Raw genomic sequence first — 14,030 nt, forward strand, 5'->3', positions numbered from 1 at the left:
CCACAGACTGGGAGATCATGATGAACTGAAGTGAGACACTTAACCAACTGAACCACCCAGGTGGTGCCCTGAGGTGGATTTCTTTCAAAAATCTAATCCAACAGTTTTTTGTTTAAATATGTGAATTTAAGCCATTTACAGATATTGGAGCTAATGATAATAATTAATGGTTAATTATATGGATTTCTTTTTGCAACTTATTTTGTGTTTTTCACTTTTCATATTTTTTTTTCTTGCATCCTTGCCTTCTGTCGGTTATTCCTTTTTATTCTTCTATTACTTTAGAAATTTCATTCAGTTCAATAGTCATTTGGTATTTTACATATATATTATACTAACTATATATTAACTAATTATTTCAAAAACTCCATGAGTCATATTCTGTTAGTATGCTCATTTTATGATAAAGGAAAGTGAATCTTAAAGAGATTAAATGATTAGCCTAAAGCCATACCATCAGTAGTAAAAAATAACCAGAATTCAACCCAGACATTTTTGTCCCAGTCTATCCAGGCTCGTCCTGACCACTGGACTAAATCATTGCCATGGAGAAAGTACAGGGTTTTGGGCATGGCTGTAGGGAGGTCTCAATGTCACATACTGTGGTATTGATAGTATGTGGTATTGACAGATATGACATATTGTGGTACATGGTAAGAAAGGCCTGATTCAGAAGGTGATATTTGAGCAGAGATTTGAAGGGGGCGTGGAAACCAGTTGTACAGATTATCTGGGGAAATAGAATTCTGGGTAGAAACAAATACTAAGCCCCCTGGTGGTGGCCACAGACAAGGAGTCCTCATGCTTGTGAGCAAGCAAGGATTCAATGATGACAGTGAGCAAGCAACAAGTTAGTTCATAGAGTCCTGCTGGTCACAGGAAAAAGCGTTTTATTGGAACACAGCCACACCCATTCATTTGTGTATTGTAGAACTGCACAGCAGAGACGGTACAGCTTCTTCAAAGCTTAAAACATGTACTATCTGGCCCTCTACAGAGAAAGTTTGCCCGTCTCTGCTCTACTCCACAAATGGTTGTGAGTGAATGAATAAAACAACTAAATTCTGGTGCTTTATCATATAATTATATTATTATGGGCAATATATGTATATTACATAATGAACATTATATATTAAATGTAAACATGCAATGTATATATAATATTTATTACATACATAGCAGGTATATTTTAAAGTATTTTATATAATATATAAATGATTTATAATTATGTAACTATATATACTACATAATTATACATAACTATATGATGATATATAGTTATAGTTCTAGGTAACTCTCCCTATATAATATATATACATATACATATATATTCACATTTATTCTCCTTTCTCAACTAAATTCTTTAAAAAAATTTTTTTAAATGTTTATTTATTTTTGAGGGAGAGAGAGACAGAGCATGAGCAGCAGAGAGGCAGAGAGAGAGGGAGACACAGAATCTGAAGCAGGCTCCAGGCTCCATGCTGTCAGCAGAGCCCATTGCAGGGCTCAAACTCAGGAACTGTGAGACCATGACCTGAGCCTAAGTTAGACACAACCAACTGAAACACCCAGGCACTCCTCAATTAAATTCTAAAGTAAGAGCTATGCTTATAATTTCTTTGTTACTCTTTCTCCAAGTTAGTCTTGTGCTACAATATTTAATATATTCTTGAACTGACATGAAATTATTTAAGCTCTATTAATTCTTAACCTACTGACCTATTATAACCTTTTGCTTCTAAGTTGGAAGTTTATATCAGAGGTCTAGAAGAAAGGTATTAACAGCTATTTGTGTACAGGATAAGTACAAGATCCTTTGTGAATTGTGATGAAGTAGTCTCAGAGTTAATGAACTTCTTAAAATGCCTTATTAGCAACAAAGTTATACACAGGGAATATACAGTTCGATACGTATAAAAGAACTTTCTATGTTAGATTTGTATGCTTCTTTTCCACAGAGATTTTAGTCTATTTTAAAAGCTATGGACATTGATGGATTAAAAAGTAATACAATCAGTATTTGAAACCATGCAGTCCCAAACTTCATGTTGCATTGAAGCTGCTTAAAGTAGCACAGCTCTTGTTTAAAAAGAAAATGTAGGTAGGAGAAATAAAAACAACTTGGAGGAAGCTACAGCCATAAGTGATGGGCAGTGATGTGCGTTAAGTTGGAAAAAAATATCTTTGATAATGTGTTCTGAGAGCAAAAATCTATAGTAGAGTTATATTTGAGCTCATTGTCTCTTCCATTACAATTTGTCACTAGCTGTGTGGAAGTTTTAAAGTATCATAAACACTGCCTGACAACACACAAAATTAAGAATCTTCTCTATGTTACACAACGGGCACCATTTGGATCAGTGCCATTTATCCAATGACACCAGAAACCATACAAACAATATAGTTCACAAATGCACAAATCTTTTATGAGGGGACATGAAATATTAAACTTTTATTGTATCAGCGTAAATCTGTTCTAGCTTATTATCTGGCATAATGTCCATCTGATTGATGCTCCAAGGTCTCTATGAAAAGAGATGGGAGTTTAAATCACAAACTTGCAGAGTGGAAGTTACTGAACCAATGGATTCCTCAAACTATAAATGGTAATCCACAGGGCCTCAAGGGTCTCCCCTTACTTTTGCATTTTTGTATATTATGTATAATTGGCTGACTAAAACTTGGAGTCTAGTCTAGTTCCTACCATGTTAGTACATTTTCTCTTTTGCTTTTATGCAAAAACTGCTGCTTAACTACAGTCTGTAGAGTTTTCTGGGGGAATATTCTTTCTTTCCTTAGACTTGGAACACAATCTGTCAGCTCTGGATCCTATGTCCCTATCCCTCAATTTCTCTAACATAATGAACAACAGTTCTCTCAGCATGCAGATTTAAACTTTGTAAAAAAAAAAATAATAAGGCTGAGGTATAGAGGTGGAAATTGACAAGGGATTTGTACTAATCTTGTTCCTGGGAACAAAAGAGTAAAAAAAAAAAACACATTTTTTTATGGGGGGAGAAATTGTACTCTTTCCTTCTGGGAACCATGTGAGATTTATTTTCATCTTAGCAAACAAGAAGCTGAAAGCACTTTCCTTGATAAATCTAAAGATATGTGGAGAAAGAAATCCTGAGTTTCGTTATACAAGGAAGAAGAGGGGATTAATACTTACTGACAATGATAGAATCTTTACAAACATTATCACATTTAGTCATGACAAGAACCTTACAGATCAGCGAACTGAGTTTTAGAGATATTGACATCTCCAATTCATCCCACTTGCTTTGTTCTGCAACTATAAGCATATATAATTCAAGCTTATATAATAAGGATCCACAATGCATGAAATCCAGAACTAAGGATGGGCTTTAGAGTTGATGGATTCAATGAACCAAATACGTTGCCAAGGACTCTGGTCCTTTGATCTGTCTGTACACCTATACATGGTTTGTATATGACCTACACTTCCATGGTCCTAAGATATGCCTGCCACTACCAACTGAGCTTCTTGCTGCCTCATTCACATGCAGGGAGAGTGAGAGAGAACATTGCTTCAGGAGGCTCTCCCAGAAGAAGGTGGATTTTCCTATAACTTCCCAACAGCAGCAGCCCTTTCTTTGAATTTCATCGGCCTAAACCCAACTAATCTTATCACTAGCAAAAAAAGATGAAATGATACTTAGAGCACTTAGGTCCACCCCCAAAGCTGGTGAGGGGAGTCAGTGCCCTTGAGAGTCAGGGACTGAATGGGTGGAGTTGATAAATAAATAAAGTTAGGTTCTATTAAAACAAGGTGGTAGAATAGGAGGCCCCAAACCTTGCTTCTCCCACAGAGACACTGAATAACAATACACAGGCCAATTCCCTTTGTGAGAAATCTAGAAACCAATTAAGAAGTTCCTATGCCCCAGGCAAATGTGGAAACAACTGATTGGAAGCTGGGAAGAAAAGTTGTGGTGCTCACTCACCATAGTCCCACACCCCTGGCACAGTGCTGCATGACTGGGAGAAAACTCCAAGCTCCTGGCTTCTCCCTAAGGAGATAAAGATATATTTGCAACGATGTAGATGGAACTAGAGTGAAATACTAAGAGAAATAAGTAGTTAGAGAAAGACAAATACCGTATGATTTCAGTCATATGTGGAATTTAAGAAACAAACAAATGAACATTCAGGAAGGGAAGGAAAAATAAAATAAGTTAAAAAACAGAGAGGGAACCAAACCATAAGATATTCTTAAATACAGAGAACAAACTGAGGGTTGATGGAGAGGAGATGGGTGTGGGATGGGCTAAATGGGTGATGGGCATGAAGGAGGGCACAGTGGGATGAGTTCTGGCTGCTATATGTAAGTGATGAATTACTAAATTCTACTCCAGAAACAAATACTACACTATATGTTAATTAACTTGAATTTAAATAAAATCTTGGAAGGAAGAGAAAAAGACTGACGGATTTCCAACACTCAGATATTTTAGGGGCCCACCCAACATACTAGTTTCTCTCTTCCCTGAATCTAAGCACTGATAGGAAAGGGCATCAGGTTGGGACTTCTAAGAATAAACATGACAGTTTGGACTAGCACACAGTCACTTTCCATACTTCCTACTCCCAGGTCAGTGTGAATTAGCAGGAGAAAGTCCTCTCTTCTTGGCTTTTCCTTGGGGAGGAGAAGAGTTAGAGCATGTGTACAATGTTCCAATGTTTCAGGGGGCTGCCTAAGGGACAGATTTCTATCTTGATTGTCTTGGAGTGCTAACAGGACCAGCATACTCAATGCCTGAGGGCTGCTGAGAATAAAAGAGATTTGTATGGTTTGTTGTTCCCTCAGAGAATAAAGGCTGATACAGCCATGGACTTTCCTTTAGCGTGGGGGAAAAAGAGAAGAAAAGAGCATGCGTCCAGATTTTCAGCTTTTCAGGGGCTGTTCAAGAAATTAGTTTCTATCTCATCTGACTAGGAGTACTGATAGGATCTGGCATACTCTAGAAGCCAATCCCAACATAAAGGAAAAAAAAATCTTTGAAAACTCATGCTGAAGACATGGAGTCATATGAGTTACCTGACAGAGAAGTTAATAGCTGTCATAAAGTTGCTAAATAAGCTCAGGATAATGATGTCCACACCAAATGAGAATATCAACAAAGAGAAAGAAAATATAAAAAGGATCAAAACAAAATTTACAGCTCAAAAATATAAGAACTGCATTGAAAAATTCACTAGAGGACAACATTTAAAATGATCAAGTTAGAGAAGCAAAAAAATAGAGTGAAGACAGTATATGAGACTTATGAAGTATCATCCAATGAACTAATATATGATTAATGGGCATCCCAGAAGGAGAGAGAGAGAGAGAAAGGGCAGAGAGCTTCTTTGAGAAATAATGTTGAAAATCCAAATCTGCAGAAGATTAAATAAGATGAACAGACTCTAACTAGAATGATTCAAAGATGTCTACACCAAAATGTGTTATAATCAAGTTGTCAAATGTCAAAGACAAAGGTGTAATATTAAAAGCAGCAAGATAAAACGGATTTGTCAAGTACAAGTAAGCCACCATCAGACTATCAGATCTCTCAGAAGAAACCTTGTAGGCCACAAGGGAATGGAATGATATACTGAAAATGCTGAAAGAAAAAAGCTGACAACTAAGAATATTATATCAACTAAAACTGTCTTTCAAAAATGGAGAAATAAAGTTTTTCCCCAATACACAAAAGTAGAGGAGGTTTATTACCACCAGACTTGCCTTATGAGACATGCTAAGGAGAGTCCTTCAAGTTGAAATGTAAGGATTCTAGAAAGCAACACAAAAACAAAAACAAAAACAAAAACAGCATAAAGCTTGCTGATAAAGATAAATATACAAAGACAGAATGCAGCAGTAATACTATACTGGTGGCACATAAATCATTTAATTCATTTTCACACATTTCACTAAATATATCTTGTAAGAAGTGTTCTTCAAGAGTTATGTATAAGCATGTGACTGAACACATGGCCATTCTCTAAAGCTTATACATAACTCTTAAAGGACACTTCTTCTAAGATATATCTCAGCTGCTTCTTGAAAGATGTATTAAGATACATTAAACATGGTGCTGTATCATTGAGTTACACACATGATATGGAATTTAAAATACAAATGAATAAAAAATAACTATAAAAATATGTTAGGGGCAACTGTGGCTCAGTTGGTTGTGTTCAGCTCTTGATTGGGGCTCAGGTTATGATCTCAATCGTGAGATCAAGTTCCATATCAGACTCTGTGCTGGTCATAGGGTATAGATAGATAGATAAATAGATTAAAATATTAAACATGTTAATGGAAGCAAATTTAAAAAATAAAATTTCTGATGTCAATAACATAAAATGTGTGTGAGAGGGTGAGAAGTAAAAGTGGAGAGTTTTTGAATGTGATTCAAATTGTTGTCAGCTTAAAGTGCATTAGTATAACTATAGGATGTTTTATGTAAGATCCACAACAATGCAAAAAAAATGACTATAGAAAGAGCATGAAAGAAAATGAGGAAGAATTCAGAGCATGTCACTACAAAGTATCACAAAACACAAAAGAAAGGAAAAAGATAGGAAAAAGGGGACAGCAAATCTGTAGGACAGAAAGACAATAGAAAGTCTGCTGGAGTCACACTCCAGCCGGTCCAGTTGTCCCTGAAGGATGGATGGTGTCGGCAAGAGAGGGATGAGAGAGACATGAGATTCTCTCTGGTCACCAGGAAGGCATCTCTGCACTGACTGAGTCTCAGCTTTTTTATGGTTAAGTATATGGGGAACAGCACAGAAATGGCATTTGCCTTAGACAATGATCTTTGATAACAAATTTCCTTAGTATGTAAAGATTTCCCAAAACATAGATTGATAGAAGACTCATGCATAACCTTTATCAATAGTGATTGATGTAGGTGATTTAGATGCTTATCATATGGGGAAGTAGGTATCTTTAGCATTTAAATACAAGACAATGTTTTTAGCATAGCAAAGGCAAAAGTTAGTTCTTTGTGAGCAGGGGTCAATTGCCTGTTTTCTTAAGGGGAAGTATAGGAAAAAGAGGATTTTCAGGAAACACAATGTTTGCTCCTACAATCACAAAAGAAGAAATTCCTACAATAAGTTCCTTCACAAGGTGCAGTCAGCATATCAGGGCCAGGATAAGGATACAAGTCACTCCCAATACCAATCAACAAGGTGCCTTGGGGGTTAGTGCTCAAGCAAAAACAATTGAGTGACAGTAGATATCAGTCATCATCTGAAGGCAGGAGGCCTTGCAAACCTGCCTTAATCTCACAAGGGGTATTCTCAACTAGTGAGTTCAGAATGGCTCCCAGCAAAAGTCAATAGTAAATCCTTCCCTATAATTATTTTGAACATAAAAAGACTAAACTCTCCAATCAAAAGACATAGAGTGGCTGAATGGATTAAAAAACAGATCTAACCATATGTTGTTGTCTAGAAAACACTCACTTTAGATTTAAGGAGACAACTAGGCTGAAAGTGAAAGGATGGAAAACATATTCCATGCAAATGGTCACCAAAAGAGAGTAAGGACTCTTGTATTAGACAAAAAAAAACATTTAAGTAAAAAACTACCACAATGTGAAGTAAAGCAAAATATTATGTAATGATAAATGGGTCATTCCAACAGGAAATATAACAGTGATAACTATATATGCACCCAACCCCAGAGCACCCAAAATATGACACAGTCTTTGACAGAATACAGGGAGAAATAACAGTAACATAGGAATAGAAGATTTTAATACCCCACTTTTAGTAATGGGTAGAACATCTAGACAGATCAGTAAGGAAACAAAGGACTTGAAAGACACTGGAGACTCAATGAATCAGATATATACAAAATGTTCCACCTAAGAACAGAAGAACATATATTTTTCTCAAGTACACATGGATATTCTCCAGGGTAAATCACATATTTAGTCACAAAACAAATCTTGACAGATTTATAAAGATGTGACTTATACCACGTAACTTTCTGACTTACACTGGAATGAAACCAGAAATTAATAGCCAAAGGGAAAATGGAAGACATACAATTGTGTGGAATTTAGAAATACACCCTTGTACAACAAATGGATGAAATAAGAAATATAAAATGAAATTAAAAAATATTTTGAGACAAATGAAACTTGAAAAAGAACCAACAATCTAAGCCAGGAGTTAGCAAAATAGAAAACATAATAAAGATCATAACCGAAATAAATGAAATAAAGAATAGGAAAACAATTTTAAAAAATCAGTGACCCTGAGTTGTATTTTTTTTTAATTTTTTAAACATTTATTTACTTTTGAGAGAGAGAGAGACAGACAGACAGAGTGCGAGCAGGGGAGGGGCAGAGAGAGAGAGTGAGACACAGAATCTGACGCAGAGTGCAAGCAGGCTCCAGGCTCTATCTAAGCTATCCAGAGAGGCTGATGCAGGGCTCGATCTCACAAACTTCGAGATCAGGACCTGAGCTAAAGTCTGATGCTTAACCAACTGAGCCACCCAGGTGCCCCCACTGAGTTGTATGTTGAAAAGAGAAACAAAACTGACAAACGTTTAGCTAGATTCAAAGAGAGAGAGAGAGAGAGAAAGAGATAGGGAGAGAGAGAGAGAGAGAGAGAGAGAGAGAGAAACTGTGAGAAAACCCAAATAAATGAAACAGGAGACATTATGGTGGATGCCACAGAAATAAAAAGCATTCTACAAACTTCTATGAACAATTATATGCCCACATATTGTATAACCAAGAAGAAATGGATAAATATGACATACCAAAGCTGAATCATGAAGAAATAGAAAACTTAAACAGATCTTTAACTATTAAAGAGATTGAATTAGTAATCAGAAAATTTCAAAGAAAGAAACTTTAAATACAGAAAAGCCCAAGACCAGATGGCTTTATTGGCAAATTCTACCAAAAATTTAAAGTTAACACCAAGTCTTCCCAAGCTCTGCCAAAAACTGAAAAAGGAGGCAACCCTCCTCATTCTATGAAACCAGCATTACCTTGATATCAAAGCCAGACAAAAAAGAACTTCAAGAAAATAAAACTACAAGCCAATAGCCCCAGTGGATACAGATGCAAAAATTCTTAGTAAAATACTAGGAAATCAAATTCAACTGCATATTAAAAGGATCATAAATCATGACCTTTTGGAATTTATCTCTGTATAAAAGTAAGCATAGTTAAACATATGAATGTGAATCAGTGTGATACACTATATTAACAGAACAAAGGATAAAAATCACATGATCAATAGACACAGAATAAGCATTTGACAAAATTCAACATACTTTTGTGATAAAAACATCTAACAAACTAGGAATAGAAGGATTTATGTCAATATAACAAAGGCCATATATTGAAGAGCCCATAGCTGACATTATTTCAATGGCAAAACCTGAAAACTTCTTTTTGAACATCAGATATAAGGCAGTGATGCTCACTGTTACCACTTCTACTCCACATAGTAAATAAAAATCCTACTTAGAACAATTAGGCAAGAAAAAGAAGTAAAGGTTATCAAAGTTGGAAAGTAAGAAGTAAAATTATTTCTGTTCACAGATGACATTACCTTACATGGAGGAAAACCTAAAGACTAATTTAAAAAGCCCCAAAAACCTGTTAAACCCATTAAATAAACTCAGGAAATTTCAAGATATAAAATGAATAATAAAAATCACTTGTGTTTCCATAGAATAAAATGAATAATCCCAAAGAAAAATTAAGAAAACAATTCCATTTACAATATCATCAAAAAGATTAAAATAATTGAGAATAAACTTAACAAAGGAGATGGAATATTTGTACCCTGAAAACTTCAAGACATTGCAAAAGAAATTAGACAAATAAATGGAAAGACATCCAGTTTTCTTTCTTTCTTTCTTTCTTTCTTTCTTTCTTTCTTTCTTTCTTTCTTTCTTTCTTTCTTTCTTTCTTTCTTTCTTTCAGAGAGAGAGAGAGAAAGTGTGAGCAAGGGGGGTCAGAGAAAGAGAGGGAGTTACAGAATCTGAAGCAGGCTCCAGGTTCTGAGCTAGCTGTCAGCATAGAGCCCGATGAGGGGTTTGAACCCACGAACCGTGAGATCATGACTTGAGGTGAAGTTGGACGCCCAACTGACTGAGCCACCCAGGCGCCCCAAGACATCCTGTTTTCAAGGACTGGAAGAATGAATGTTGTTAAATAAAAAGTCCACATGAGGGCACCAGGACTAAACAATGGGGAAAAGGCAATCTCTCCAACAAATGGTATTGGGATATCCACATATCTTTTGCATGACATCCACTTGCAAAAGAATAAAATTGGGCACTTATATCATATATAAAAATCAACTCAAAATGAATTAAAGACCTAAAGACACGGCTTGAAATTATAAAACTCATGGAAGAATACATATAGGCTCTACTTCATAATATTAGTCTTGGCAATGATTTCTTGGACACTACATCAGAAACACAGGTAACAAAAGCAAAACAAACAAACCCCTAAAAACCCCAGGTAAATCTACTTCAGACAAAAATTCTGCACAGCAAAGGAATCAATCAACAGAGTGAAAAGAAAAGGCAGCCTGTTGAATGGGAGAAAATATTTGCAAACTATATATCTCATAAAAGGTTAATATCCAATAAAACATAAGGAACTCCTAAAACTCAAAGAAAGGCACCAATTAAAAAATGGGCTAAGGACCTGGAGACATTTCTTCAGAGCATATACAAATGATCAAAATGTATATGCAAAGATGCTCACTAAGACTCATCATCAGGGAAATGCAAGTCAAAACCCTCACACCTATGGGGATGGCCATTATAAACAAAGACAAAATAATGAGCCATTATGTAAAGAAATTGGGACTTTTGTGCACTGTTTGATAGGAATGTAAAATGGAAGCTATAGAAAACAATGTAAAGGTTTCTCAAAAAATTGAAAACACTACCATATGAACCAGCAATCTCATTTCTGGATAAATACCAAAAAAAAAACAAAAAACAAACAAAAAAAAACCAGGATGTGAAAAAAAATTATTTGCTTTCCCATGTTCATTGCAGCATTATTCACAATGGCCAACATGTAGAAATAACCTAAATTTACAACGATAGATGAAAAGATTTTAAAAAGTGGTATATACATACAATGAAATATTACTGATCCTTTAAAAAGGAGAAAAATGGGGCACCTGGGTGGCTCAACCGGTTGGGCATCCAACTCTTGATTTAAGCTCAGGTCATGATCTCATGGTTCATGCATTCCAGCTCTGCTCTGGGAGTGCAGAGCCTGCTTTGGGATTTTCTCTCTCTCTCTCCCTCTCTCTCCTCCCCTCCGGTGCCTTCTTTCTCTCCCAAAATAAATAAACTTTAAAAAAGGAAAAAATTTTATCATATGCTACAATATGGACAAATCTTGAGGACTTTATGTTAAGTGAAATAAGCCAGTCATAGGATACATACTGTGTTATCTCAATTATATAAGGTATCTAAAGTAGGTAAAGTTACAGAACCAGGAAGTAGCATGTTGGTTTCCTGGGGTTAGAAGGATAGGGAATTAGGGAGTTATATTTCAGTGGGAATAATTTTAGGCATATCAGATGAAAATGTTTTAGAGATTTTTGCACAACAATGTGCATATAGTTAGCAATACTGTACCATGCACTTAAACATTTAAGAAGGTAGATTTTACATACGTATATTTGTGTGTGTGTGTGTGTGTGTGTGTGTGTGTTTTACCTGTATAAAGACAAATAAAAGTCAATTGAGTCCTATTAGAAAGAAAGAAGGGACTTAGGATACATTCTGGATAAGTAAACAATAATGTCGATTATATTCTAATAAAATAGGATCTTTGATTCCTGGGAAATCAAGACTACATGTTAGCATCAGAAATTGGGATGTACTGGCTTATGTCCTACCAGTTTTCATCTAAAATAAAAAAAAAATTTAGAAAAAAGGAATATATGTTATATTGAGTGGAATATTATTACCTACCACTTACTAAGTACCTACTTTTGTGTCAAATTCTTTGGTAAGCTTTGTACATGTGTTACCTAATTTAACCCTCATAAAAATTCTATGGAAGTAGGTACAATTATGTCCATTTTACCTGTATGGATATTAAAATCAGAGAAGTTAGGCAAATTGCTCCAGCTAAGTAAGGTGTGGAAGAATCCATGCCCAAGCAGCATAATGCAGAGTCCATTCACTTAAACTATGCAAGAGAAAGAATGAGAGCTCTATTAGGAGAAAATCTGCATTAGTGTTAGCCTGCTTTAAATGATTGACAAAGGAACTATGGCAGCTCAAAAGCAACAGAAATATTGACATTGATTCATAGCATCTTGTGTGATGACTTGAAGGTAAAGAGAAGAACTAGGAGCATTACTCACATTTATATTTGGTTTCTCTTGATGTGGCTCTAACTTATATTCTCTTCTTCAGTTTCCAAGCATGGTATGTTCCTGACTTTTTGACAAAAATTGAATTCTACTGGCCTTAGTTAATGCAGAAACAATTAGAAACTATTAATGTTTCTATTTTTCACTCTTAACTGCTGCCTACTTTGATAGACATAGACTACAATTAAATGGTCAAAGCAGTGGCCATAAATCATTTAAGGTAGCTTAGCTACTCTCTATAGAAAGTTCAGGTCTGTGTGTCTTTTAGAAGAAATTGGGAAAATTGTCTTTTTCTCAGGGGACATTTAATCTCTTGGGCCAAGTCTTACTCTTGTGTCACTCTGAGTGGAAGCAAACCTGACGTTTCACATCTCCATTTTTACTTTTGAATTCTTACTTTACATTCCTTTCCTTTCATAGGTGGCATGCTGAGGGCTGTCACGCCTACACTGTGGTGCAGCCATAAAGAATCTATAGCCATTTTCCTGTATCATCTTTTCCTCACGTTGCCATATAAGGGTCTCAGAATAGTTGTCCAGTATTGTGATTTTCAAGGTCAAATTTCATTTTCCTTCTTTAAAAATTTTTAAAGTTTATTTATTTGAGAGAGAGAGAGAGAGAGAGAGAATGAGTGGGTAAAGGGCAGAGAGAGAGGGAGACATAGAATCTGAAACAAGTTCCAGGCTCTGAGATGTGAGCACAGCTGACCTGAGTGAAAGTCAGATGCCCCTCATTTTTCTTCTTAATAATATATTAAATTTGTATATGTTCTTGGTTTTATTTGTGAATTATGTAAAATGATATTTCCCAAGTTCCATTTAAAAAGTTTAAATTTAAGGGTTGCCTGAGTGGCTCAGTCAGTTGAGAGACTGACTCTTGATTTTGGCTCAGGTCATGATCCCAGAGTTGTGAGATCGAGCCTCATGTTGGGCTCTGTGCTGACCTAAGATTCTCTTTCTTTCTCCCTCTGTCTCTTTTCCTCATTTGTGCTCTCTCTCTCTCTCTCTCTCTCCAATAAAATTAAAAAACAAAATCTTAAATTTCAAGAGTGCCAAGCCATAGTATATAAAATTTGAAAATAACATTCAAATGGTATTTTTTTATCATTTCCCACTTCTGTATAATTCTCACCATTGTTCTGAGAACGAATTAAAAATTTTTTTATGCCTAATATTACCTTGGACTGTTTATTTGTTCGGTTAGTGCATGGAATAATTTGACTAGTCAGTGAACGCTTTGGAAAATGAAAGTTTTATTTATTGAAAGGGAATGGATTTAAGCAGAACATTCAGGTCTAAAATTCTGGATTGCAACCTTGGATTTTCTCCAAACTTACTTTCCTGTCAGCATCAGAAGAAACCATTCACTTGAATAATTCACCATGTATGCTCCCAAGTGAGTGTTTCAAAATCCTCTTTATTTTCTTTAACTTTTCATTATGGATATTTTCAGATATACACAAGATTAGAGAGAAGACCATAACAAAGTCCCATATAACCATAACCCAGCTTCAACAATTATGAACGTTTTCTCCATTGCTTTTAAATGTTTCAGTACTCTCAATTTTTTTCCCTAGCATTTTTTTCAGTGAGAGAGAGTGAGAGAGAGAGAGAGAGAGAGGA

The sequence above is a fragment of the Hyaena hyaena genome, unplaced genomic scaffold (genome assembly GCF_003009895.1).
Source record: "Hyaena hyaena isolate Hyena2069 unplaced genomic scaffold, ASM300989v1 scaffold_393, whole genome shotgun sequence".
NCBI lineage: Eukaryota > Metazoa > Chordata > Mammalia > Carnivora > Hyaenidae > Hyaena > Hyaena hyaena.